Raw genomic sequence first — 26,341 nt, forward strand, 5'->3', positions numbered from 1 at the left:
AGGACAGTCTTTCACCAGTGGACAAATCTGGCAAAATAACATCAAAACAGACAGACAAAGTACCAGCAAAACAGCCATGTCTCCTCAGTCCTTGGCAGCTCAGGGAGCAGGTCTCAAAAGTCCAGGGCAATTCAAAGCGGCCACCAGCAATTCTCTTAGTCTCTCTCTCTCCACGAGGTGCTGCTTCCAAAAAGATCTCCCGCCTCTCTCCTGTCTCTCCAAATCTACATCACCAGCTCCTCCCACTTCAGGACTTTCTTTTCACATCAACAAGCCCATCCCACAGGTGGGATTAACAAACTCTGGGTTTTAATACAATCAATTTGAAAACCAAGCCAATACAGGGGAATCTTTAATTGCCATAACTATCACAATTGTGTCTAATAGTAGCCATCTTGAGGCTGGAGGGAAGAAAAAAATAAAAAACAAAGAAATTTATATGACAATTATATATTTAAAAGGAATAGCAAGTTTTACATAATAGATTTGCAATTTCACATGCAGTCGTCTTTTTAAAAAATATATTGTGCTATGGAAATGCTTGTTTTATTACATAAAATAAAATAAATTTTAAAAATAGTATAGAGATATACAGTCTTTCATGCCTTACTCCTTCGCACATATTATTCTAGCCAGTGACACTGACCTTGTTGTTTCACTCACAGAACACTCACCTCCAGACTCCAGGCTGTCCTCCATCACTGGGATGCTTTCATTTCTTATCTCTGCCTCCCAGCTTCCTAAAATCCCACCTTCTATGAGAAACTTTTCCTAATCTCTCTCCCTCTGTTGATTAACTTCCATACTCTAATTTGTCTTGTGTTCATCTTGTTTGTACATAGTCCTTTGCCTATATCTCCCACATTAGACTGTGAAGTTCTCGGGAGCAGAGATGATGATGATGTTTTCCTTTCTTCACTTTTCACAGACTCTCAATAAGTACTTAATAAAAACTTACTGATTGATTTCACTGACAAAGGGTACTCTAGATACAGAAACTCTTTCTGCCAGTGGAGTTTGGCATCTTCTCCAGATGTTAGGCTTCTCTGAAATCTTTGACCTCTTAGTCGACAGTAGTCTAAAGCAAGGAGAAATCATGTGAGTTGTCCAGGGTCACACAGCCAGCAGGTTTAAGAGGCTAGACTAGGCCAGGGCTTCCCATCACCTACAGCATGCCATGCCACCTCTCATGCGGAACAGTAATTTAGTACCTCTGCTTTAATTAGCTAACCCAAAAGAGTGATGCTAAATGGTGATAGTTTCAGGCCAAATAGACAGGGAGAGATATCATGGCAAGCAAATAGGAAAGAAATTTCAGGTCAAGTCAGGGTTGTATAGTAAATACTCTTAAAAGTATACCTTCCAGGGTTCTAGATCAGAGTTGGGAACCTGTGGCCTTGAGGCCATATGTGGCCCTCTAGGTTCTCAAGTATGGCCCTTTGATTTGGGCCAGTCAAAGGGCTACACTTGAGGACTTAGAGGGCCACATGTAGCTTTGAGGCCACAGGTTCCCTACTCCTGTTCTAGATTTTGAGAAAGAGGAACTTGGTTTAGGTCCTAGATTTTTTTTTCTCATACTTTATAGCCTTGGTTAATCATTTCACGTCTCTGGACTTAGTTTCTTTATCTGTAAAATAAGGGTATTAGACAGAATGATCTTTAAGGTCTCTTCCAAATCTAAATCCACAATACTATGATTCTGTACATTGTGAGGGTCTTGTCTTTAATAATTCTTTTGATTTAAATCCTGATTGGTACTACATGTTTATGTCTCTGTCTGTCCTTGTCTCTCTCTCTCTCTCTCTCTCTCTCTCTCTGTCTATGTCTGTCTCTCTGTGTCTCTATCTTTGTCTTTCTCTCTCCAAAATAAAATACTTCATAAGGAAGTGTTATTTAATAGATAAATGTGTCACTTCTAGAAAGTGAAAGATTTTTCCAAAATTAACCAAGCTGCATAGACTTATAGAATTTTAGACCCGAAAGGAACCTTAGAGAGTAGTGCTCAAAAGTTTTGGTAAAATATTTTTAAAAGCCCTCTCAGTAGCAATAGGCTTCAAACTGGGCCAAGTTTACCATGCAGTATGAGATAAACTTGGAAAGCATTCAAACATTGTCTAATTAGGTTTCTTTTTCCTAGGTGACCTTAAATGTAATTGCTATGGGGAACTGTGAATACTAGAATAGTAATAGCAAAGTAATAATAGAGTAATAAACAACTTTCATGGATATTTATAACATGCAGTAAAGCTAAATGCATACTTTTTTCTTAATGTGTTTGTTTTTGAAAAATAAAGTGAGGCAAAAAAAAAAAGAGACAAGGCAGAACTTCAAGATGCTTATTCACATAATTCAAGTTAACATAGTCTGCTTTCCTCTGAATGACCTGGGTTGGGCTTCAATTTCTCAGTTTCATTCTCCCAATGGAGTTATGTTATGCAATAAAACACTTGTGTTACCGTAGACATTGTAATAATCACAACAATAACTTATCCCAGCTATAGAGTGCTTTATAATTTATAAAATAATATAAGTATAGAAACTCTATGAAGTAGATAGTATAAGTATTATTATCAGCATTTTACAGATTGATAAATTTAGCCTCAGAGAGGTAATTGCCAAAGGGTCCTCAGATAATAAATTAGAAAAAAAGTTGTAGCTAAAAGGGATTATAGATATCTAGTCTGACTTCTTCACCTTGCTATTGATAAAATTGAGACCCTGCAAGTTTCAGTGATTGCACAAAGGTCATATGGGAGCTGAGGCAAGACCCATCTCTTCTGTTTGTCTCATGTAAATTGCTAGGAACATGTAATATTTTTGTTCAGGACACTTCAATGACTTGAAAAGTAAAACTTGCATTTCTTTCCAGATGCAATTCAAGATACTAGTTTAATCTACAAGATAACCCAATTAAATCAGCCCCTGAGAAATGCAACATGGCAACAATTTAAAACTGGGTTGTCCTGTAAATTGGGTCATTCTGTACCAAATGTCTTATAGGTTAGAGTCCCTTACTCAAGAGACTGAATCTCTCTCTGAATAGAATTTGACCATTAAAGTGAAGCAAGGAATTTCTGATGACATTGTTATACTGTTTGGCTTCCAGATATCTGAGATAAAGCAGGGGGACAATCAACATTGGGAACTCTGAAACTTACTTTATCTGTTAATGCCAAAGGCTCAGAATTACCCTGATCATTAATGTAAGCTCAGGAGACCTTCTCAGGCATTTGCGGTAGAACTAAATCAGAGTAGAGTTTGCTAAACACTCCTTAGTTGAGGATTGGGTGGAGATTCTAAATTGTTCTATGATTTCTGATTAATGCAGTCAAGAGGCAGGTTTTTCTAGTTACTTAGAGACTAGGTCATTTTTTAAACGTTTACCCAGAGGCATTATTAGCAAGGGGAATGTACATATAGATCATAAAACAAATAACATTAATGGAATGTGAACAATTGGACATTTTGTAATGCAAAAGGATAGCTTTTTCCCGGATCCATGTGTGATCCAAAGTATAATGACAATTAATAGCTTTACAAAGATTAACCTCATCTGGGCAATTGCAAAGAATTTTACTGATTTTTTTTTTTAATTTTATCCATATGCTTTGTTTTTGTATTATAAATATTTACAATGTAGAGATCACTCCCATTTTGTGACAGGTCTTTTATTACAAAGTAAAACAGTTAAATAAAACAAATAACAGCGACTACGATCTGAAAGTGCATGCAATATTTCATGTGTGTAGCATTCTCCCTCCCATCTCTCTCTCTTTTTTTGCTTAATAGTCATCTATTTTTTCCCTCCCACTTCCAGCCCTGTTAAGAAAAATAGAAAAGAAAAAAATGACAAATATGCATAGTCAAGGAAAACATATTCCTTTAATGGTTACATACAAAAATATATGTTTCATTTTGAACTGTAAATTCATCCTTTCTCTGTAATAGAATGTTTCATCATCAGGCCTTTGGAATCATGAGTGACCATTGTATTGATCATAGCTCTTAAAACCTTAAAAGTTGTTTGTTTTTATAGTGTCGTATTACAAAAAACTTTCTCCAGGTTTGTTATCAGTTCATAAAAGTTCTCAAAATTGTTCATTTTTTAAAATAATATTTATGCCATAGAATTAATTGATCTGCTTACTTTGTTCTTCCTCAGTTTGTATAATTTGAAATCATTTGCTTTTTCATTTCTGGTGGCATAATAGTTTTCCCTCAAATCCATAAACTGCAGTTAATTCAATAAATTCTGAATTGATGGACATCCCTTTAAGTTTCAAGTAATTTTGTTATCACAAGAAGAACTTCTATGAATACTTTTGTACTTAAAGGACCTACATTTACCTCTTCCTTTGATCTCTTTTGGATACAGGTCTATCAGTGGTGCCGGTGGGTCAAAGGGTGTGCAACATTTAGTAACTTTTTGTGTATAATCCCAAATTGTTTTCCAGAATGGTTGTATGTAGGTCATCTAGGGGTTCATCAATATGCCTGTTTTTCCATAGTCCCTTTATTTTAGGGAAGGAAATTTTATTTTATTTAGGAATCTTTGACACTCTAATGAATGTGAAATAGAATCCCTGAATTGCTTTAATTTGCATATCTCTAATTAGTAGTGATTTGGAGCATTTTTTTTTTCTCTTATGGTTATAGTTGGTCTGGATTTCTTCCCTTGAGAGCTATCCATAGCTTTAGACTATTTATCAATTGTGGAATGGCTCTTTTTTTCATATGAATTTTAATCAGTTCCATATGTACCTTGGAAATGAGACTTTTATCAGATAAATTTACTGCAAATATTTCCCCTCCCCCAGTTAATTGTTTTCCTTTTAATCTTCACTTTATTAGATTCCTTTGTGCAAAACATTTTAATTTTATATAATCAAATCATCCATTTAATCTCCTGTGATATCTATTCTTTATTTCATTATATAGGAATAAGTCAAGAAAAAGAAATTGAGAGAATTGCATTAATTTTAAAAGCAAAAAAAAATCGTTTTAAAAGGCACTTTGGTCTTGAATATTTTGTGTCTTTTGTAGAACTCCACTATCAGAGTATCCATGATTATATGACTATGAGCTTTGGAATTCCTTGTTCCCACTAAAAGGATCCTAGTGAACTTGTGGGTTTTAGGATGGAAATCTCTGTTCCAAGGAAAGCCAGAAAATAGTTTCTTTTCCTCATTTTTGGGGGAGTTTTTGTATTTGTCAAAAAAATTTTTTTACATAAGGTTTTCTTTAGAATTCTTGTAAAGACAGTAACAGCAACATTTTGTGATGTTCAACAATGACAGATTTAGCTCTTCTCAGCAATACAATGAACAGAGACAATTCCAAAAGACTCGTGATAGAAAATGCTATCTACATCCAGAGAAAAAATTCTGGAGTCTGAGTGCAGATTGCAGCATACTATTTTCACTTTTGTTTTTGTTTTCTCTTGTGGTTTTTTTCTCTTTTGTCCTGTTTCTTCTTTCATTATATGACTAATGTGGAAATATGTTTAACATAATTGCGCATGTATAACCTTTATCAGATTGTTTGCTATCTTGGGGAGGGGGCTAGAAGGGAAGGAAGAAAAATTTGGACCTCAAAATCATATAAAAATGAATGTTGAAAACTACCTTTACGTGTAATTGGAAAAAATAAAATACTATTTACTAAAGAAATATCACAGGGTAATTAAGGATTGATCTTGCATTAATTGAAGTTGAAAAAAAGTTTTTTTTTTCTAAAAGTTATGCTTCTTACTTATACTCACATTTGCATTTGGAGTAGGGGATATTTTGAAGATTTATTTAAATTTAAATAAATCATTTCAGTATCCTTAGAGAGAGAGGCTTATTTACATTCTATTAATTCATAAATTTTGCCAACAGATGGTCTGCTTCACCATTCTTCTTCTTGGAAATAATTATTTTATGTCGTATAAGGAGCTTTGGAAATGAAATAACACTTGCTGAGTCTAAGTGATAATCCCCATTTCTTATAATGTATTAAGTGATAATGAATTCCTTTTTGTGTATATGTGTATGCTTGTATGTGGGTATATATGTATATATATATATATATATATATGTAGATGCATGTGCTCTACCCACCATATTTTGGTAGTAACAATTCTCTTTTTATCTACAAAAGCACGACATTTTAATTCATTCCAAATGTAACATGTGCTACTGATCAACACTCCTGTCCCAGCCATCTCATCTCCATTATTACTAATTTATAGAGGCTAGGATATTTTTCATTATAAAATGAACTAGAATAAATTCAAAACATTTGCTAAGAGTTCTCCTTTGATATTCTCTTCCCTGAAGGGGGGGAGAAATAGATTATAGCATAGAAAGCAGAAAACATTCAGAATTCATTTGCAGCACAGAATAAGGAATGATAAAGTTTATTGTGGGAGAGTAATAGCACATATTGAGGAGTTTAGTTTTTTTTTAGTGCTTTTGGAAGATGGCTCTTTAGGGAAGGGAATGTGTCATAGAAATCTTTCTCACTCTGCAGTTATAATTATTTTTCAATTAAATATTCCTTTGGAAATTGTGAATTTGCAAGCTGTCTTTACTTATGTAAAGAAGAAAGATGAAATATAAACATAATGAAAGTTTATGATAAAAAGTTCTTTTGACAGTTGCCCTGTGTTTTATAAGAGGTTGGGAATACATAGTAATCTTAAAAATGATTCTAGATTCCTTCCCCTTTTTCCTCTCTTTATATCTGGGCAGACACTAGCAACATTTCTACCTGGCCATGAACACCATTCCATTCTCAGTTTTCCACTGCAACAGGTTTTACATCAGCTGGAGAATGAGTGAGCTGCTACCAGAATGAATAGACTGACACATACCTTACATGTGTTGCAGAGCCCTGGATGGGTCCAGGGAAATCAGGACCCTAGTTTAAGGGAAACAAGAGAACTATTATAAAATTACAAGTTAACTCCTCTTTGCCATTCTCTATCTTGTCCAGGACCACACCTCTTGTGGGGTATAGGGTTATGTAGGAATATAGTCCATTTGGCATCACAACTGAGACTGGGAAATAAAAAACAATTAAGCAAAGCTCTTCAAATAATTAGTCCATCTAGCTAAGATATACCATGAGCGTGCACACACACACACACACACACACACACACATAATATTAGATAAGGAAACATAAGACTGGTGAGTTTATGTGTACGTGATGAAGGGAATTAAGACACTTAATTGATATGTTAATATTACATCCTGCCAATATTCAGCATATTATATTCAGATGAAAATTTGAGATATTGAGTTTGAGTCGATATTTTAAGCCCCCCCCCCCCAGACAATACTGCTAAACTAAAAACAACCCATTTGCTTGTAATGTATTTATGCAAGGGGGTAGGGCTTTATTTACACTTCAATTAATGTAACAGATGGTCCAGACAACTAGATTTAATCAACAGAGTAAACTGGGTATAAGAAATTTTTCTACAACTAACCCCGACAAAATGTGTGAATAATCCTTTAATTTGCAGGATTACAAAGGATGATGATACTATATAGGAAAAAAATCTTGTGATTTGCTGTAAGAATCAAATACATCTCTGGCCCTCTGTACACAAGCAGCAGTTAGTCAAGTGGCAGAGGGGGAAGGACTTCCCACTTTGGGAGCAGAGGATTCTAGTTCCAGAGCTGGAGCAAAGACTTGAGAGGTAACCACTTTTGGGAGAAGTCTCTCTCTTCATCTCTATGTCTGTTTCTGTCTCTGTCTGTCTCTCTGTCTATGGAGAAGTCTCTCTCTTCATTTCTATGTCTGTTTCTGTCTCTGTCTCTCTGTCTATGGAGAAGTCTCTCTCTTCATCTCTGTGTCTGTTTCTGTCTCTGTCTGTCTCTCTATGTCTTTGTCTCTCTTCCCCTCTTTCCCTCCCCCTGTCTTTCTCTTTTTTCTCTTTTCCTCCTCTTCCCCTCACTGCCTTTGTCTCCCTGCCTGTCTCTGACTCTCTGTCTCTTTGTCTCTCTCTGTCTCACTGCCTCTGTCTCTCTGTCACTGCCTCTATCTCTTCTCTCTCATCTATGACCAGTAAGAGACAATATATTCAGTTGGGATCAGAAAGACCAGACCAGTAGGAGACAACACATTTAGACAAATAGGTATTGACACAGTTCCCCAAGGGACATGACCCCTTGTACTAGAGAAGAATACTAGCTATGGACTTAAAGAAGGACATTCAATCCAAAAAGAACCAGGAGATGAGTTACTCCTTTAATACATGTATATCCTATTGTGTGCTTCACTTCCATTATATAATTTTTTTTTTCAATATGCATTTGTGTGATTTGTGTAGAGCATTCACTAGGCTTCTTTTTGGGGAGAGGGAAATTTTTTTTTACCAAGTGTTTTTGGTATATTATTCTAAAAATGCTTTTGCTAAATTTTCTACTGGCTGATAGTTAATTTGAAGCACACAGGTGAGGGCTAGTGATGGACGCTACTAGAAACTGAGCTCCTTAGGATTACCCCTGGAACTCTGAGAGTAACAGTCACTCCTTTGGGGACCTAAGCCTTAAAGTACAATATAGGTTTGGAAAGTGACTCCAAAAGAGGCAATAATCTGTAAACTCAAACTTTTTATGTGGCTACTAAATTTAAGCTTTAATTTTATTGAAAAAAATTGCATTCTTGTTTTGCATTGCATAAAACAATTTCTGATAACATTTATACCACTAACAAGATCAGAATTATGAGATTCTTACATAACCATTCAACAAGATGTGCATTGAAAAGCCAAATAAGCAGGATTTTTGCAGTGATTCTCTTTTTGTTCCAAGGCAATGTCATCCTAACAAGCATGAAGTGAGCTGCTTCTTGGTGGTTGATTCTCCTACACTTGACTTTTTCAAGTGGAGGCTGGATATGTTCAATTCTGGGTACCACATTTTAGAAAGGACATTAATAAACTGGAGGAGAGTCAGAGGAGGGCAACCATGATGCCGCATGAGGGTTAATTGAAAGGACTGAGACTGTTTAGCCTGGAGAAGATTTGGGAGTTGTATGATAGCTTTCTTCAAATATATGAAAAGCTGCCATCCAAATGAGGGATTAGACTTATTCTCTTTGACCTTAGAAAGCAGAACTAGGAACATTGGGCAAAAGTTGCAAAGAGGAAAATTTAGGCTTAAAAAAGTAAAAAAAAGCTTGGTCATTTTTAGGATTATACAAAAGTAGAATTGGTTCCTTTAGGAGAGAGCAATTTTCCCTCACTGAAAATAATCATACAAAGACTAGAAGATGGCTCGATGGCTATGTCATAGGGGCATGCCTATTTAGATATGGGTTATAATTGATGATTTCTGAGGTCCCTTTCAGATCTAAGAGTCTATATTACTATAGGGTGCTCCTTTTCAATTTTATTTTTGTTTAAATTTTTCAATACTTCAAAAAATTTTGATTTGATTGTTTTGTGTACCCCTCTGCAGATGCAGATTGCAACTCCCTTGCATGCTAGTAGAAAGACTGATGAGTTTCTGTGCACCTTCTACACCCTGCAACCCAATCCAATCCAATCCAATTCAAGAAACATATTTTAAGTACCTATGAAATGTCAGGCACTAAGCTCAATGCTGGAGATACAATTAATAATAAGAAAGACAGTCCCCTTCTTCAGTGACCATACAAGCTAAAGAGGGAGACAAAGCACAAAAGGACTCAGGCAACAGGGCACCAGGTGGTACCTGACACAGCAGTATCTTGTTCTATGGAATTGAAACCAGTCAGGGCGACAGATGAAAATTAGAGTGATCTGAGAGTCCATTTTCTGCCCTCTTTAAAAGAAAACATTGGGAGAAATTTGATACTCTGCCCTGTAGCCCTCCAAACCCAGAGAAAAGGAGTGGAGTTAATCAAGGCTTGAGTTAACAGCACAGTGGTGAGTTTAGAAATGATTAAATCCCTACCACCACCACCCCTCTCCACCCCTGCCAAATCATCACTTGGGGGTCCAATTTTTAGCAAGGAGAGACTCCAGATTTAGATTATCTTTAGATGACACACATACAGCCTGTTTCTGGCCTCATACTAAAAGCCTTTGCAGTCTTTTTTAAGGACTTTAAAGGACCTGCCATAACTTGCTCAATTGGCATCACCTTCAAGGACACAGGATCATCTCCATGCTATAAAGAGTCATCAGGGTAGGATTTTCAATTTAGGTAAGGCATTAAAAGAGATACATTTTATGGGCTGAATTCATGGGAGGACATAGACAAAAGCTGCCCAAGACAGGCAGACATAGATAGTCTGCTATCTGAGTCATTTAGGGGGATATTCACATTGATGAGATCATAGATTCTTTATTAGAGTCAAAAATAGATGCAGATTTTCAGGCAAGTGAATTTGTCACAGGATAGCTGCCATAGAATGAACTTTTGAAAATCTATATATCAAATTTTATTGAAACTATTTCCCCCCTTAATTAGGTAAGTTTTTTTGGTTTTCTTTTTAGTCTCTTTGAGAATTTTAATATGTTATAAAAAATGACTATACCTTATGTATTTATGACCTGACTTTCTTTTGTCTTTGAGGATAGTTTTGCAGAGGGCCAAATTAATTTTTTAATAAATCATCAGTTAATTTCCAATCATTATTAAAATATACTTACCACAAGGACATGTTTAGTAAATAGCACATGTCAATGTCATCAACCTTGAATGTACATTTTTGAGAGCACTAGAAGATATGTAAATATTTTGCATTTGCTTAAAATACTCCCACATGTAATCTAGGTTCTCCTCAAATGCAGAATCTTGAAAACAAAATCTGGTTTTAGAAATGTGCCTTGGGTTGGTGTTTATTTAAATCACTGCTTGTAATACGTCATGCATGTTTTTGTTTTGTCAGAATAGGCTGTAATGCCCAGCAAAGGCAACTTCCAAGGTTCAAAATACCAGTATAGAAGTCCTCCATTTTATTAAGTGACAAATGAAGAACAGAGAAAATAAAAACACAACATAATTCAAAATACAGCATTCACCAAGTGTAATTAAATAATTTCCAATGCTACTCACCCCTGGAAAGTACATTCATTTAGTCAATCACAAAGCCCCCTCTTCTCAAATGGAGATTAGTTTCCAATCAAAAACAAAGTACATTCGTTTAGTCAGTCACAGACCACAAAGGCCATCTACCCCTGAGTTACAACAAGGTTAAGATATCATCACAGCATTTAATACCCAAAGAGAGATCTTTTCTTCTGAGGCAAGTTCTCAGAATCTCTGTTCCTGGGGAGACAAAGCTTAACAAGGCCACAAGATATAATTGCCAGTGTCCTAATTAATTCATTCTCTGTCTGCAGAACAGTCCTAGGACCCCTGAAAACATTAGCAAGACCCTCTTCCAGGATTTCTGTAAACATACAACAAGAAAATCCTTCTTTAGGACTTCTGAACCAACAGCAAAGTTCCAGGACCTCTGTAACAACAGCACTGTCTTTCACCAGTGGACAAATCTGACAAAACAACATTAAAACAGACAAAGACCAGCATCACAGCCATGTTTCCTCAGTCCTTGGTAGCTCTAGGTGGCAGCTCTGAAAAGTCCTGGGCAGCTGGAACTGGCCCTCAGCAATCCTCTCTCTCTTTCTGTCTCCACGATGCTGCTTCCAAAAATTCTTCTGCCTCTCTTCCTCTGCTTGTGCCTCTCCAAATCCACAGCACCAGCTCCTCCCAGTTCAGCCCTCTCTTTTCACATCAACAAGTCCATCCCACAAGTGGGATTCACAAGCTCGGGTTTTTAACACTCAACCCACCGAGCCAATACAGGGGGATCTTTAAATTCCATTACTATTACATAGGCCAGTGGATGAATTAGGTCCAATCAAAGATAACAAAGAATAGTTGTATAAGTAACAAGGAACAAGGCAAAAACACAACAACAACAACAAACCCACCTTCACACAAGTAGCAATTTACAGTTGTTGTTGTGTTTGTCTTTTGTTCTCAAAGAGGACCATGACATCAGGGAAATGATGACATGACTTGCAGCTGATTTTGATTTGAGTGAGGGAGGGCTGTGCAAGGTCACCAGCCTCACTTTCTCCTCCAGAGTCATCTGGATCCAGTGGCCAAATATTCATCAGGATGATTAGAGATAGCTCAGGATGGAATGGGGAGACCCTTGCTCTTTTGGGCTAATGCCTTTTCAGGTTCTCACTTTGAGTGAGGTAAAGCCCCTTCACAGTAAATAGGCCTCTTTAAGAAGGGAGTCAAGGGATGAGCTCTTTAATTAGAAAAAAAAGAAAAATAATCAAGCTGAGAGGGGAAGACCCTCAGAGCTGCTGTTATGAAGAGAAACAGGTACCATTGACATGGGAGAGTAAAGTGAACAGCTTGGCAATCTCACATATCTAGCTAGCATTTGTCCCAGGTGGGACAACTCTCTGCCTCAGAAGTTTCTGCTTCTTCCTTCCCTTCAGAGCTGCTGATGTCATTGGCAGATCTTTTATCTTATGTTTGGCTGTTTTCTTCACTGGGCTGTCCTCTCCCAAGATGCTAACCTCTGTTTGCTATTTTCCCATTTAATTGCATTTGTGAAGTAGTTTCTTCCCACAGGGGAAATAGAACTCTTTTAAGCATAGTAGCCCAAGCTCAGGACTTTTTCAGCTCTTTTGTGAGTCATATACCTACAGTGGTTCAGTAGAGTCAAAGTCCCTCAGTTCAAATTTGTTTTATTGAACTCCTTTTGCTTCCTTTAGCATATCTTATTCAATTTGTTTTATGCTTTTAGTTGTTGTGAGCAAACTTCTCTCAGCTGCCTCTGTACTCTTCAACATCACAGTTAGGGACACACAAATTACTCTTGGGCTTCATTTATTAAGGCTAAAAGGAGGGGCAGCTAGGTGAGGCACTGGTCCAGGAGTGAGGACCTGAGTTCAAATCTAGTCTCAGACACTTGGCACTAGCTGTGTGACCTTGGGCAAGTCATTTAACCCTGATTGCCTTGCCTCCTCCAAAAACCAAAAACCTAGAAAAACAACTACAAGGAATAGGGTAGAAATAGGGTAGAAATAGGTAGGTGACTTTTGTCTTGTATTTCTGCAGTTGTTCCTACATATTCTTCTCTCCATAAATATGAAAAAAAATTCTTCTGCTTGAAGAAAAAAGATTTCAAAAATCCTTTTGCTATCAATTCTGTCAGAAAGGTGGGCATTTCATCTTATCTATGAATCAGGATTGCATTTCTGTTGAACTGTGTCTCCATAGATGTAAAGCTGAATGGGACCTAAGAGGACGTCTAGTACAACTCCCTCATTTTAAAGGCAAGGACACTGAGGTTGAGAGGTTAAAAGACTTGCCCAAAGTCACATAGGTAGTAAGAGGCAGAAATGGTATTGGGACCCAGGTTCTTTGACTCCAAGGTTAGCCCTCTTCCTGTTACTCTAAAAATCAGGTTTTTGAATTGATCATTCCTTAGGTAGCAACTCAATTTGTGGAGTTGAGGAAGTAATAGAGAGATATAGAGTCTCAGGCTTGATTTTTTAAAAAAAAGTTATTTTATTTTTAATTCATGGAACAAAACAAGCATTTTTATAAAACAGTACAATAAAAGAATATTGCAGGTGGAATAAAGATGGCAGAGTAGAAACAGGACTTCTGCTTGGCTCCGGCTCCCACCTTTTCCAATTCATGTAAAGGGTGATTCTGTACAAACTTTGGAGCTACAGAACCCACAAAATGACACAGAGAAGTTAACCTCCCACTGAGGACAACCCAGCAGGCAGGCAGGAAGGGGTCAGAGCAGCACTCTGGGAGCCGAGCCCAGCCCTGTGCTAGCCTGAGGTTTTAGCCTCAGTGCGGGCCTGACAAGCCACCAGCTAGAGGGACTTCAGATCACCAGCAGTTGTGGAGGTTTCCAGAATTATCAACCCATAGATGCCAAGGACAAAGTGAGAGGTCAGTGCAGTGTGGACTTTGGGACCTGGGAATTCAGAGTGTGATCTGGCCTTTGCCCCTGGGGCAAGAAGTGGCTAAGGTGCTGCAGCTGTGCTGCCTCGTGGCAGCTTCAGCTCCTGGCCTGCAGAGTGTAGGGGGACCAATCGACGAGTCTGAGGGATAATTGCTCTTACTTTAACCTGCTTGGACCTGCATTGCAGTCTAGGGTGCAGGTCCTGGGATGTGTGTCCAGCTTGCCAGAGCATGTAGAGACCTCAGAGAGGGCACCCATCTAATACTTCTAGCAGCTGCAAAAACCCCAGTGTTTGGGATAAAGCTCCCATTTCTGGTAGCAGAATTCTACTGTGGCAAAAGACTCAAAAGTCAAGTAATTGAGTGGCAACATGAGCAGGCAAAGGAAACAAAGAAAGCAGAGCAATCCAATTTAACACTCCTATTTTGGGGACCGAAAGGATCAAAGCATGGAATAGGAGGAAGACAGTGAAGTCAGAACTCCTGCACCAAAAGCTTCCAAGAAAAAAACGAGCTGGTTACAGGCCATAGAGGAGCTTAAAAAGGATTTTGAAAATCAAATAAGAGAAGTGGAGGAAAAATTGGGAAGAGAAATGAGAACAATGCAAGAAAATTATGAAATGAGGGTCAACAACTTGACTGAAGAAAACAGCACCTTAAAAAATAGACTAACTCAAATGGCAAAAAGGCTCAAAAAGGCAATGAGGAGAAGAATGCCTTAAAAAGCCAAATTTGTCAGATGGAAAAAGAATCTCAAAAGCTCAATGAGGAGAATCATTGTTTCAGAATTAGATTGGAGCAAATGGAAGCTAGTGACTTTATGAGAAATCAAGATGCTATTCAACAGATACAAACAAATGAAAAAACAGAAGGCAATGTGAAATATCTCATTGGGAAAACCACTGACCTGGAGAATAGATCCAGGAGAGATAATTTTAAAATTATTGGACTACCTGAAAGCCATGACCAAGGTAAGAACCTAGAAATCATCCTTCAAGAAATTCTCAATGAAAATTGCCCGGATGTTTTAGAACCAGAGGGCAAAATAGAGGTTGAAAGAGTCCACCGATCACCTCCTAAAAAAAGATCCCAAAAAGAAAAAACTCCTAGGAATATTATAGCCAGGTTCTGGAGTTCCCAGATCAAGGAGAAAATATTACAAGCAGACAAGAAGAAACAATTTGAATATTGTGGAAACACAATCAGGATAACTCAGGACCTGGCAGCTTCTACACTGAGGGATTGAAGGGTGTGGAATATGATATTCCAGAGGGCAAAGGAGCTGGGATTAAAACCAAGAATCACCTACTCAGCAAAACTGAGTATCATGTTCCAGGGGAAAATATGGTCTTTCAGTGGAATAGAGGACTTTCAAGCATTCTTGCTGAAAAAACCAGAGTTGAATAGAAAATTTGACATTCAGATACAAGAGGCAAGAGAAGCTTGAAAAGGTAAACAGGGAAAAGAAATCATAAGGAACTTATCAAATTTGAACTACTTATATTCCTACATAGAAAAGTGGTAATTGTAACTTATGAAATTTTTCTCAGTATGAGAATAGTTGAATGGAATAGAAATGTATATGTATATATATGTATATATATATATGTGTGTGTGTATGTATATGTGTATATGTATACATACTTATATATGTCTATATAGGAGGGTATGGGCATATGAATACATATGTAAGTATGTGTATATATGTCTGCAGGTATACATAAACAGAGGGCACAAGGCCAATTGAATAGGAAGGGATGATACTTAAAAGGTGAAATTAAGAGGTGAGAGAGGAATATAATGAGAAGAGAGGGGGAGAGACAGAATGGGGTAAATTATCTCATATAGAAGAGGCAAGGGAAAACTGTTACAATAGAAGGGAAGAACAGGAAGGCAAAAGAGAATGAGTCAATATTATTCTCATTGAATTTGGCATAGGGAGGGAATGACATACACAATAAATAGGGTATCTCACCCTTCAGGAGAGTAGAGGGGAAAGGGAAGGGAGGGGGGATAATAAAAGGGAGGGCAGGTTGGGGGGGATGGAAGTTGGAAGCACCCACTTTTGGAAAGCGACAGGATCAAAGTAGAGAATAGAACAAGTAGGGGGTGGGATAGTTGCTGTGGGCTGCTCAGTGTACAGCACTTAGCATGATTTGGAGACATGAATAAGAAATGACCAGTCCATGTGGGTAGTTCAAGGAAGAACAATGTACTCCATTTATTGATTCTCAGGACAAGGTTTTTATAGAGCAAAAGAGACAAAGGAAGGAGACTCAAGTATTCTTATAATTATCTTAGTCTGTTATTACCTGGAAGTAGCACAGAATAGATAATTTGATAAGGATTTGTTATCTAGGAGACCAAAGTTTTAGGGTAAGACCTTTGATCTAGGCTTCAGTTACCTCCTAATGCAGCTGCAGTCATAAGCAGATACAATTGAGAGCAAACTTCAAAGCCAAAGCTGCAATCCTCAAAAGACATCACATTTAGATCGGACCACCCAAAGATACCTGAGTGCTGAATCAAATATTTTAGCTCTTAATAACTAAAATCTTAGGGTATAGCCTGTTGGTCTCAGAACTTAAATAACATCCTTATAAGTGTAACCCATATCAAAAGAACTCAGGAGCTAACTTGAGGAAAAGTTGCTTCTCAAAGAGGTCTTTGATATTCAGGTCTACTGATATCAAGGTAATCTGAAGTCCTGGCTCAGGCCTCTGTGGCTTCCAACAGATAGCATGGAGGGAAATATAATCAGTATTTCACAATATATCCACTATGGAAATGTTTTGCATAGCTACACATGTATAAGGAAGGGAAAGAATCTGGAATACAAAGTTTTTTGTTTTTTGCTTTTTGGAGGTCAATTGGGATTAAGTGACTTGCCCAAAGTCACACAGCTAGTATGTCAATTGTCTGAGGCTGGATATGAACTCAGGTTCTCCTGACTCCAAGGCCAGTGCTCTATTCACTGTGCTACCTAGCCACCCCAGGAATACAAAGTTTTAAAATCAAATGTTTAAAAACATATATACATATTATTATTATTATTTTTATTTTACATGTAACTGGGAGATGAGATATTACAGGCAATGGGGCATAGAGATCCACTGTGCCCTACTGGAAAGTAGAAGGGGAAGTGAGGGAAGATATGGGAGAGAGCAGATTGGGGGAGGTGATATTCAGTGGGAATGCTGTTTTGGGGTGGTGGGTAGGAAAAATTGGGGAGAAAATTTTTAACTCAAAATCTTGTGGAAATGAATAATGTAAACTAAAAAATAAAAAAAAGAGAGAAAAAAGAATATTGCACATAAAACTGCAAATCTACCATGTACAGCTTGCTATTCCCTCCAAATATACAACAAAATTATCATTGTAAATTTCTTTTTATCCCCTCCCTCCCCTAAAGATGGCTACCATTAGACATAAACAGGTATATAAAATTATTCTATACGTACTTCTATTTATCAATTCTTTCTCTGGATGCAGATAGCACCTTTCTTCATTTGTCCTTTATTTTTAATTTGTGTATTTATAATAGTCAAAATGACTTAGTTGCTCACAATCATTCTTAAAACACTATTGCTATTGCTGTATACAATGTTCTCTTGGTTCTGCTCCCTTGGCTTTTCATCATTTCATTCAAGTCTTTCCATGCTTTTCTAACATCATTAGTTTCATCATTTCTTGTAGCACCCACAACCTGATTTTACTGCACCAAACTATAAGTATTGCTACCCTCATGCTTCCCCACAAACCCCTCTTGTTCTCTATGTGTGCTGCCAGATCAAAATGACAGTGGTGTTAATATTTCATGTAGTGTCTAAATGTGAAAGGCATAGAACTTTCCAATCGACATCTGTGGTGAAGTAAATGCTCTTCCTGTCTCTACCATCCCCACTCTAAGCCCCCATTCTCAGAAACCTTAAGAAACCCTCCAATTTCTAGCCTATCTGTATCTTTCTGCTAGCTGACAACTACAGAAGTCTTTCTGTTTCATGATCATAGTTACAAGCCTGCAATATCACCCAGTTTTATTTTTATCTTTTATTTTTTTAATGCTGACTTCATTTCCCTGTTTGACAAGTTCCTGTGAAGGATAGACATTTATTGCCTAAAGAGACACAAATATACTTATGTCTATATGTATAATTTAGTAGTATAATTTAATGAGAGCCATAAAACTGCTAGAATCAATGCTTGTGTAAAATCCATCTGCTGAAAATTATCCTTATCTATAGGATAGCCAATAGCATGTCATTTGAGGGGAGTGGAATAAACTCTTCTGCTCCATACTATTGGTAAGTGCTGCCTCCTTATGGATAAATTTTGTAGAATAGAGAAGCAACTAAATATATTGGAAGGAGCCCTGGACTCAAAGTTAGAGGACTGAAATCCTACTGTGACTTTTGGCTAGGTGTATAGCCTCAGTGACTTCATCTATAAAAATGATAATACCTGTCCTGTCTAAGTATTTCATAGAATTGTCATTAGAATCAAATGGCAAAGTGCTTTGAAAACGAGAAGGTCCTATATGAATGTAGGATATTAGTAGTAGGGAAAAAATAAATAGTAAGGTGTACACTATATAACAAAGAAAGTTCCCTTGGAGGCTTGGTGACTAATGAAGACCAGTACGTTGTTTGCCAGAGACTTTTTCTAGACCTTTCTTCCTCATCTGGAAGATAAAAGAAAATCAGATGTGCTTATTAGTTACCCAGAAATCTACTACTCCATTGAAGAGAATGTATATTAACAAAAAATTATTTAGTTTTTTTCCCCAAGCTAGTGTTGTTTCCACATTTCCATCAAAGTTTAAATCCTCATTAAATACAATTAAAACTTGAGCTTTCTGATAAAGTGCCAACTTTTCACAGGGCCCCATTTATTGGGACCTTGAAAGGAGCAAGGAAGCAAAATCTGCTTGGGTGACTGACTTGCCATTGTCATTCTAGCTAAGGGAAGAAAGAGGAATAAATATTTATTTAATGTCTACCTTGTGCCAGGCATTATGCTAAGTGCTTTACAAATGAATGCTATATCTATGGAAAAGAAAGTTCTTTAAAAATTGTCCCTCTTAGCCACTCTTTTGAAAAATGATCTTCTTTTAAACTCAGAGTTTTAGAATGGGAGCTTTTTGATATTTCATTGAAGTGATATATGTTTAATCAATAGTATATGCAGGATGTTCCAAAAGTCTCAGTGCAGCTTTGAGCTATTAAAACTTGAAATTGAACTAAGACTTTTGGAACACCCTATGTAACAAGAGATATGCTGATATACTAGATTAAGGATCTAAATTTATACGTATGCTACCTATAAGAAGGCCCATGCAAAGAATCCAACCCAAGTGAAAAAAAAGACCCATTCAGATGCATCTTGGTAGACTCTCCCTACTCAAATACAAAGAAGTTTGATTCAGTATTTTTAAAATGTTATTTTTTATTATTACTATTATTTGCATGGATACTAACAAAGTTTTTTTTTTTATTTCTAATGGTGTTAAAAGATGAAATCAATTTAAAAAACACTTGTATTGAGTATTTTATTAACTTGAAACTATTTTATTAACTCAATTGCTTTGGAACTTTTTTTTAATAATATGCAATGTGCTTTTACAAATAAAATTTAATTGTTTTTTAAGCCTCAAAGCTTAAGCAGACCCTATCTACATAAATGGGCAGGCTTCTGCATATATTAACATAATTTACTCATTTGCAAGCATCACACAAGACCTAAATTTAGAATTTAGTTATCCTGACACCACAGGCTTCCTTATCATTCTTGGCAGCCTGTCATCCAAGCTAATAATGCAGGTTTGTTCCTTTAAATCACAATAGCCTTTAATTGGTCTCTATATATATTTGAAAGGAGACAATGCTAGTACAAAGGACAGCATTAACTTAAGAACTAAAAAGTGTTTTTGTTTTCAGTCTACTTAATGCTCAGTAGAGGTCAGTCGTGAAACATGACAGAGAGAAAAAGAGGGATGGGAGCATAAAAATTAACCTAAGGCTAGTCTAGTTCAGCAACTTTAACAAAATAATTTACAGTTTTAATAATACATGGTCTGTTTTTTTCTTTTTAATTATATTTTGTCAGTCAACAAGCATTTATTTCCTCTGTCTTTAGCACCACCCCTTCCCGCCCCCAAAGAAAAGGAAAAAAAAAATCTTTGTAACAAATATACACAGTTAAGCAAAACCAGATCTCACCCTGGCCCTGTCCAGAAGTGTGTGTTGCCTTCTGCATCTTGAATCCATCTGCTTTCTGTCAGGAGGTTGGTAGCAAACATTGTTATTGGTCCTCTGGAATCCTGAGTGTTTCTTGCATTGATCAAAATTCTTATGTCTTCCAAAGTTGCTTCTCTCTGCTATGTTATTATTTTATAAATTATTCTGGTTCTACTCACTTCACTCTGCGTTAATTTATACAAGTCTTCTCAGTTTCATGAGTAGTCTGTAAAATAAAGAAACAGGTATACTTTGTTTTACACAGAATGTTATTGTTCAGACCCTTTGTAACCCTACTTGGGGTTATCATGGCAAAGATACTGGAGTGGTTTGCCATTTCCTTCTCCAGCTCATTTTACAGATGAGGAAACTGAGGCAAACAGGGTAAAATGACTTACCATGGTGAAACAACTAGTAAATGTCTGAGTCAAATTTGAACTCAGTTCTTCCTGGCTCCAGGCCCTGCTCTCTATTCACTGTGCCACCTAGGTGATAATAATAATAAGTTTAATAAAAAAATATATTTCTGAAAATTTGTGTATCCATTTGACCTTTGTAAAATTAACTCTTAGATTTAGATCTACAAGGGATCTTCTAGGTCAATTAGTCCAAACCCTTTATTTTACAAAGGAGGAAATTAAGATGCAGGAGACTAAATAACTTACCTTACTTCATATAGATTGAAAGTGGCAGAGCTGGGTTCTGAGCCCAGTCCCACTAATTCCAAATCCTTTTTAAAAAATCTTAATGCAGCTTTTCCCGGCTTGTGACCAGTGAGCAGCCATGAGCAGCAAAGTCTCACGTGACATGCTTTATGAAGCTGTGGGAGGTCCTGCATGGAACCCAGCGCAAAAAAAGAAAGTTTTTGGAAACTGTGGAGCTGCAGATCAGTCTGAAGAACTATGATCCCCAAAAGGATAAACGTTTCTCTGGCACCATCAGGCTCAAATCCACACCCCGACCTAAATTTTCTGTGTGTGTACTGGGAGACCAGCAGCATTGCGATGAAGCCAAGGCTGTAGAAATCCCCCACATGGATATCGAGGCCCTGAAGAAGTTGAATAAGAACAAGAAATTGGTCAAGAAACTGGCTAAAAAGTATGATGCCTTTTTGGCCTCTGAGTCTTTGATCAAGCAAATTCCTCGAATCCTGGGCCCTGGTCTGAACAAAGCCGGCAAGTTTCCATCTCTGCTCACCCACAATGAGAATATGATGGCGAAGGTTGATGAGGTTAAATCTACTATCAAGTTCCAGATGAAGAAGGTGCTGTGTCTAGCGGTGACTGTTGGCCATGTGAAGATGACAGACGATGAGCTTGTCTACAACATCCATTTGGCTGTCAATTTCTTGGTTTCTCTGCTGAAGAAAAACTGGCAAAATGTGAGGGCATTGTATATCAAGAGCACCATGGGCAAACCCCAGTGGCTGTATTAAATCAACATGGTGTTAATAAATGGCGGAAGCTGCTAATGAAAAAAAAAAATCTTAATGCAAAATTTTTATATAAAGAATCCATCTGTAAATTTACCTATTTTGTATTTTGATTTTTATCAAAAGATTTTAAAAATCAGGATCAACTTATATTTAAATATTTTAAATAGCAATTTACAGTTGAAATAATGTCTCCCCCCTAGGGAAAATGATTATTATCACATCTAAATAAATAAATAAACATGTATATCTATATGTACATATTCATACATACACATTTCCTGGAAGAGAAATGTTGCTGCATGTAAAACTATTAGAAAAGATGGGCCTGCTAGTTTCCTCTGCAAAGTCATGCTTCTCATTAATTTTATAATTCAATAACTTTAAAAATCAGCATGTAAGTTAGTGATAGTTTCCCACAGTTCGACTTCATTAGCTTTTCAAATATGGTAGCTCAGAGATCCTGGTTGGTTTATACAGAAACAAGGGCAGAACATTCTAAAATTGCTCCCAGCCAAGGTCTATGGAAAAGATTTTGAAGCCAGCTCTGTCATTTCCCAAGAGGCAATACTCAAAAATTTAAAACTAATCTGGTAATGTTTTGCTGGTATGGTCTAAATGAGAAATGTATTAATCTAATTTTAAAAAATAATGGTTTTCAAAAGTTGACTATACCCATTACTGATGTACACATACCTTTTCCACTTCCTTCAAATTCCTTCAAGGCTGAACACAGTCTAGATGGATAGATGCCATCCATGTGATTCTCCTATGGGGAGTAATTGTGAACTTGTTACTTAATTTCTCTCAACTATGTTGTATGCTTTCTACCACTGAGTAACCTGGACTATTTTAATTAGCTGGATAAAAGGGGAGAAATTTCAAACGTATAAAGAAATTAAATATGCACAAAAATCATTAAAACTTGCTTCAGTTCATCTGGCGCTGTCCCCCAGGGCCACTAAGGTGGAGGATAAGCAGCTTTACAGTTCAGAGAGTTATGAGGGCCATCACAACAACTTTGGAAAATATTCACTGAAAGGGCCTAATCAACCGAAGGTAAAGAAGGACTTCTTTATTCTTTCATCAAAGAAGGGATACTAAATCCACTTGGCCTGTTAAGAGAAGTGGAGTTCTTGAATGCACTGGGCATAGCAGCTCTCAGTAAAATGCCAATTCTCAAAGGGCTGACATGGTAAATTTGGATTTCAAAGAAAAAAGTCATTTTCCTGAGTCAAACATCTGAAAGACTAAAGTTGAAAAGGGGAAAATACAGAAAAGGAAAGCGACACTTCAAATAAAGAGCTGGGAAAATGGAAGTGAAGGAAAAGTCATGTCACAAGGGGGAGATTGTCACTAGGATCAGTGGAATCACAAGATCAGGGAAGCAGCAATCGTCTCCAGTCTGATAGCCCTAATGAGGCATCAACCTCTGGTCCATTCTGAGGTTATCTGTAGCCAGTTTATTGAGGAGGAGATAGCCCAGGACTCTGGGATGCTACTTCTTAAGTGGGCACCAATCCTGTGGCTTTGAACCTGAATGTGTCCATAGTAAAGCAAGCAAAAAGCCAGGAGTAGGAGGTATGATGGAATTAGTTCACACCACCTCTGGGGCTTATCATTAAATTTTCAGTGTGAATATTTAAGCTACAAATCAGAGCTTAATTTATTGCTTTGTTGATTGTGTGAACATGAGAAAGTGATGGAAAAATGTTAACAACACAGATTAAACCTTAAAGTATATCCTGTGTACGTTTTTTCTTTTTCTGGAGAGACCATTGTCAAACATTTACCATTGCACTGCTTACTAGGAGTGAGTTCTGCGGTAGAGAAGTGTGATTTTTGGGAGTCTGGTTACCTGAACATTTCCCCCATATAGCTGAACTTATTCTACCCTCCATTGTATATTATCTCTAGGGAAAATTTTGGGTTGTCCTGCATCTTCCTTGAGGTCTTTATCATTAATCACACCAAAGGACTAAGTAGTAATGATTCTGTGTTACAATCTCAATAACAACTTGCATCCTTGACAATTGCCTCTGAGAGTGTTATTATTTTTCTTGTGCATGCTTAGGTTCTAAGAGAATATTTGGAAAAAAAAAATAAAATGGGTATTGTTGAAAGTTGCCTCTAGAGGGAGCATTAGCATGGTCAATCTAGTAGCATGAATAACTCAACACAGAGAAATAAAACATTTACCTTAATCTAGAAAGGCCCAGGTTGTCCACTGCATCTGGGGCCATTGCTAATTATCTTTACTTTTGTCTTGCCATCGGACTTTGATGACTCTGGAGGATAAAATGAGGCTGATGACTTTGATAGTTTAGTCTCACTTAAATCCAATTCATGAGTAAGTCAAGACATCACCCTCATGATGTCATTGGCCCACTTTGGGAATCAAGGAAGAACAACAATTAGCCAAGATCTATATAAGCCAAGTTCATTTTACAGATGAGGCAGCCAAGAGGTGAGGTCCCCTTGATTAGTTTCCATTTTACTGGAGGTCTTCAATCACTGGGGCAGGAGGTTTTAGAAAGGGGAATTCTTATTCAGGTAAGGTCTGGACTGGATGACCTCTGAGGTACCTTTTATCTCTGAAATGCTGTGATTATGCTATTAGTAATGATATCTTGTTCTCATAAAGCAGTTTAAGTTTTTCAAAGTGGTTTTATGTACATTTTGGCTATGGAACTACTGGTACCAAAAATGAATTTGAAATTCTGGGAGGATCCTGAAACTTTCTTCACCCTCTTAAAGTTAGTTGTCAAAGTCTTTGGTTTCATCCTAAAACCAGACAAAACTCCTAGATTATTAAAAATCTAGAATGTAGGATCAAGTCCAACTTGATCCCCTATAGAGTGGTATTATAGACTTCCATAGTCTAGCCTAACAGTTGAAATAGTCACTGGGGGTCGGCTAGGTGACACAGAGAATAGAGCACAGGCCCTAGAGTCAGGAGGACCTGAGTTCAAATGTGGCCTCAGACACTTGACACACTTACTAGCCGTGTGACTTTGGGCAAGTCACTTAACCCCAATTGCCCTCCCCCCCAAAAAAAGCAAAAAAAAAAAGAAATTGTCATTGAGTGAAAAATGGGCTGCAGTAGTTGTAGGAAAAAAAAGAAGCTTTTACTGTCAGTTGACTATAAACAACTCTGGTTTGTCCTGGAAAATGGTTTTTTAGTGACTTGGAATATAAGCCCCACAGGGACAGATGGCTTCTCTAAATTTTGCATTTCTATGTGAGGAAGCCTGTCCTATCTCTACAATAGAGAACCCCAATGAGTGGTGACAGAGACTGAGCTATATATCTCTCCTGCTGAACTGTATGTACCTCCACACCTGCTTATCAAGTAGGAACCCTTGGCTGCCTCTACTCCCTTCTGAATTCTTTTATACCTTTGAAGCCAGATGTGTAGTGGAGCTGGTTAAAAGACTCCTGAAAGCCAATTGTTAAATTAGTATTGTGAACATTTATCCAGTGCTAGAAATTAGGCCTTATTTTTTTTATTTTGTTGATTTCCAGACTTAAAAAACTATGGGCAAAATCTTAGTAATGTAAATTAAACTTAGAGTGTGTCATGGGTACATTTGTTTTTCCCAGAGAGAGGATTATTGGGCATTAGCCAGAACCCCTCTGCATCCAAGGATCCATCCTTTTCTAGCTCTGTGAAAAGAAAAGCAATGCGTGAGAAATTGGTTAGGAGGAGAGGAGAGAAGAAAGACAGGAAAGAGGCTGAAAGAAAGAGCAAAAGAGCATAGTGAAAGCAGTCATAATGCTGATCAGAAGGAAGGTAGAATAATACCTTCCTTACTGGTAGTTGGACTGCTGGGAGCCATAGTCACAACAGACAGTGTGAGTTTCCACTTCGGGAGAACTCCTAACTCATCATGCCCACCACAACTATAATTTCCAGAAGTTCATGCTGCTCTTTCCCAGAACCTTTTCAGAGAAGATCTGAATACCTGGTTAGACTCAGAACACCATCTCTTATGTTAAGTATTAAAGCAAAAATCCCTTTAAGGAAAGGTTTTAGTCATCCTCATAGACTGGGACATCTTTAATTTTTCCAGAAATTTCTGCCTTCCAAGAAAAGACAGAACAGTACTGAGAACCTCCAACTCTAGCAGGGAGTTTTGTCTTTATCCTCTTACCTATCTCCCAGAGAACCCGAATCTCCAGAAAAGTTCCAGAATGAGCCATTTGGGCTGTTTGGGCATTGCCCAGGGTTTTTACAAGCTCTGAGTGGATATCCTTTACTGATCTGGACAAAGCCAGGCTTTTGAGACCTGCTCTGATCTGAAACGACACAAGTAAAGAAGTGTTTAAATAAATGCGTGTGTGCACATGTGTGTGTGCTCATGTATGTGGCAGGGCATCTTCTCTGGGGTTCAACAGAGCTCTATGAGTTTGTGATAACGATTGTGTGAATATTATGCCTGTCAGGCATCTGGAAGTGAGGTTTAATTGAAAAACACTGAACTCAGAACCAGAAGCCTTGAGTCTAAGGGATCCAAGTCCGAATCTGAGTCCTAGCTCTCTCCTTAGCTGTGTGACCTTGGTTAAAGTGACTGAACTTCTCAGGTCTTCAGTTTCCTCGTCTGTTAATTGAGTTGGATTAGATTTTCTTTAGGGTCCTGTTCTGTTCCAACAATCTTAGAGTCTGTAACTCTCATGCTTAACCTCTACTTATACCACTTACTCCACTGCAACTGATCGGACAAAATCAACACATCCCC

The 26,341-nt window shown here is 37.4% G+C and overlaps 1 protein-coding gene and 1 pseudogene across 3 annotated transcripts in view; one reads left to right on the top strand and one right to left on the bottom strand.

Moving 5' to 3' along the window:
- ASPH (aspartate beta-hydroxylase) overlaps positions 1–26,341 on the bottom strand; it is a 523,279-nt gene that overhangs the window by 361,727 nt on the left and 135,211 nt on the right. The window lies entirely within an intron of this gene.
- Positions 20,931–21,654, top strand: LOC138170137 (large ribosomal subunit protein uL1 pseudogene; annotated as a pseudogene).

The sequence above is a fragment of the Petaurus breviceps genome, unplaced genomic scaffold (assembly GCF_028583685.1).
Source record: "Petaurus breviceps papuanus isolate PSGF00001 unplaced genomic scaffold, PetGlider_PUasm1.0 38, whole genome shotgun sequence".
Classification (NCBI taxonomy): domain Eukaryota; kingdom Metazoa; phylum Chordata; class Mammalia; order Diprotodontia; family Petauridae; genus Petaurus; species Petaurus breviceps.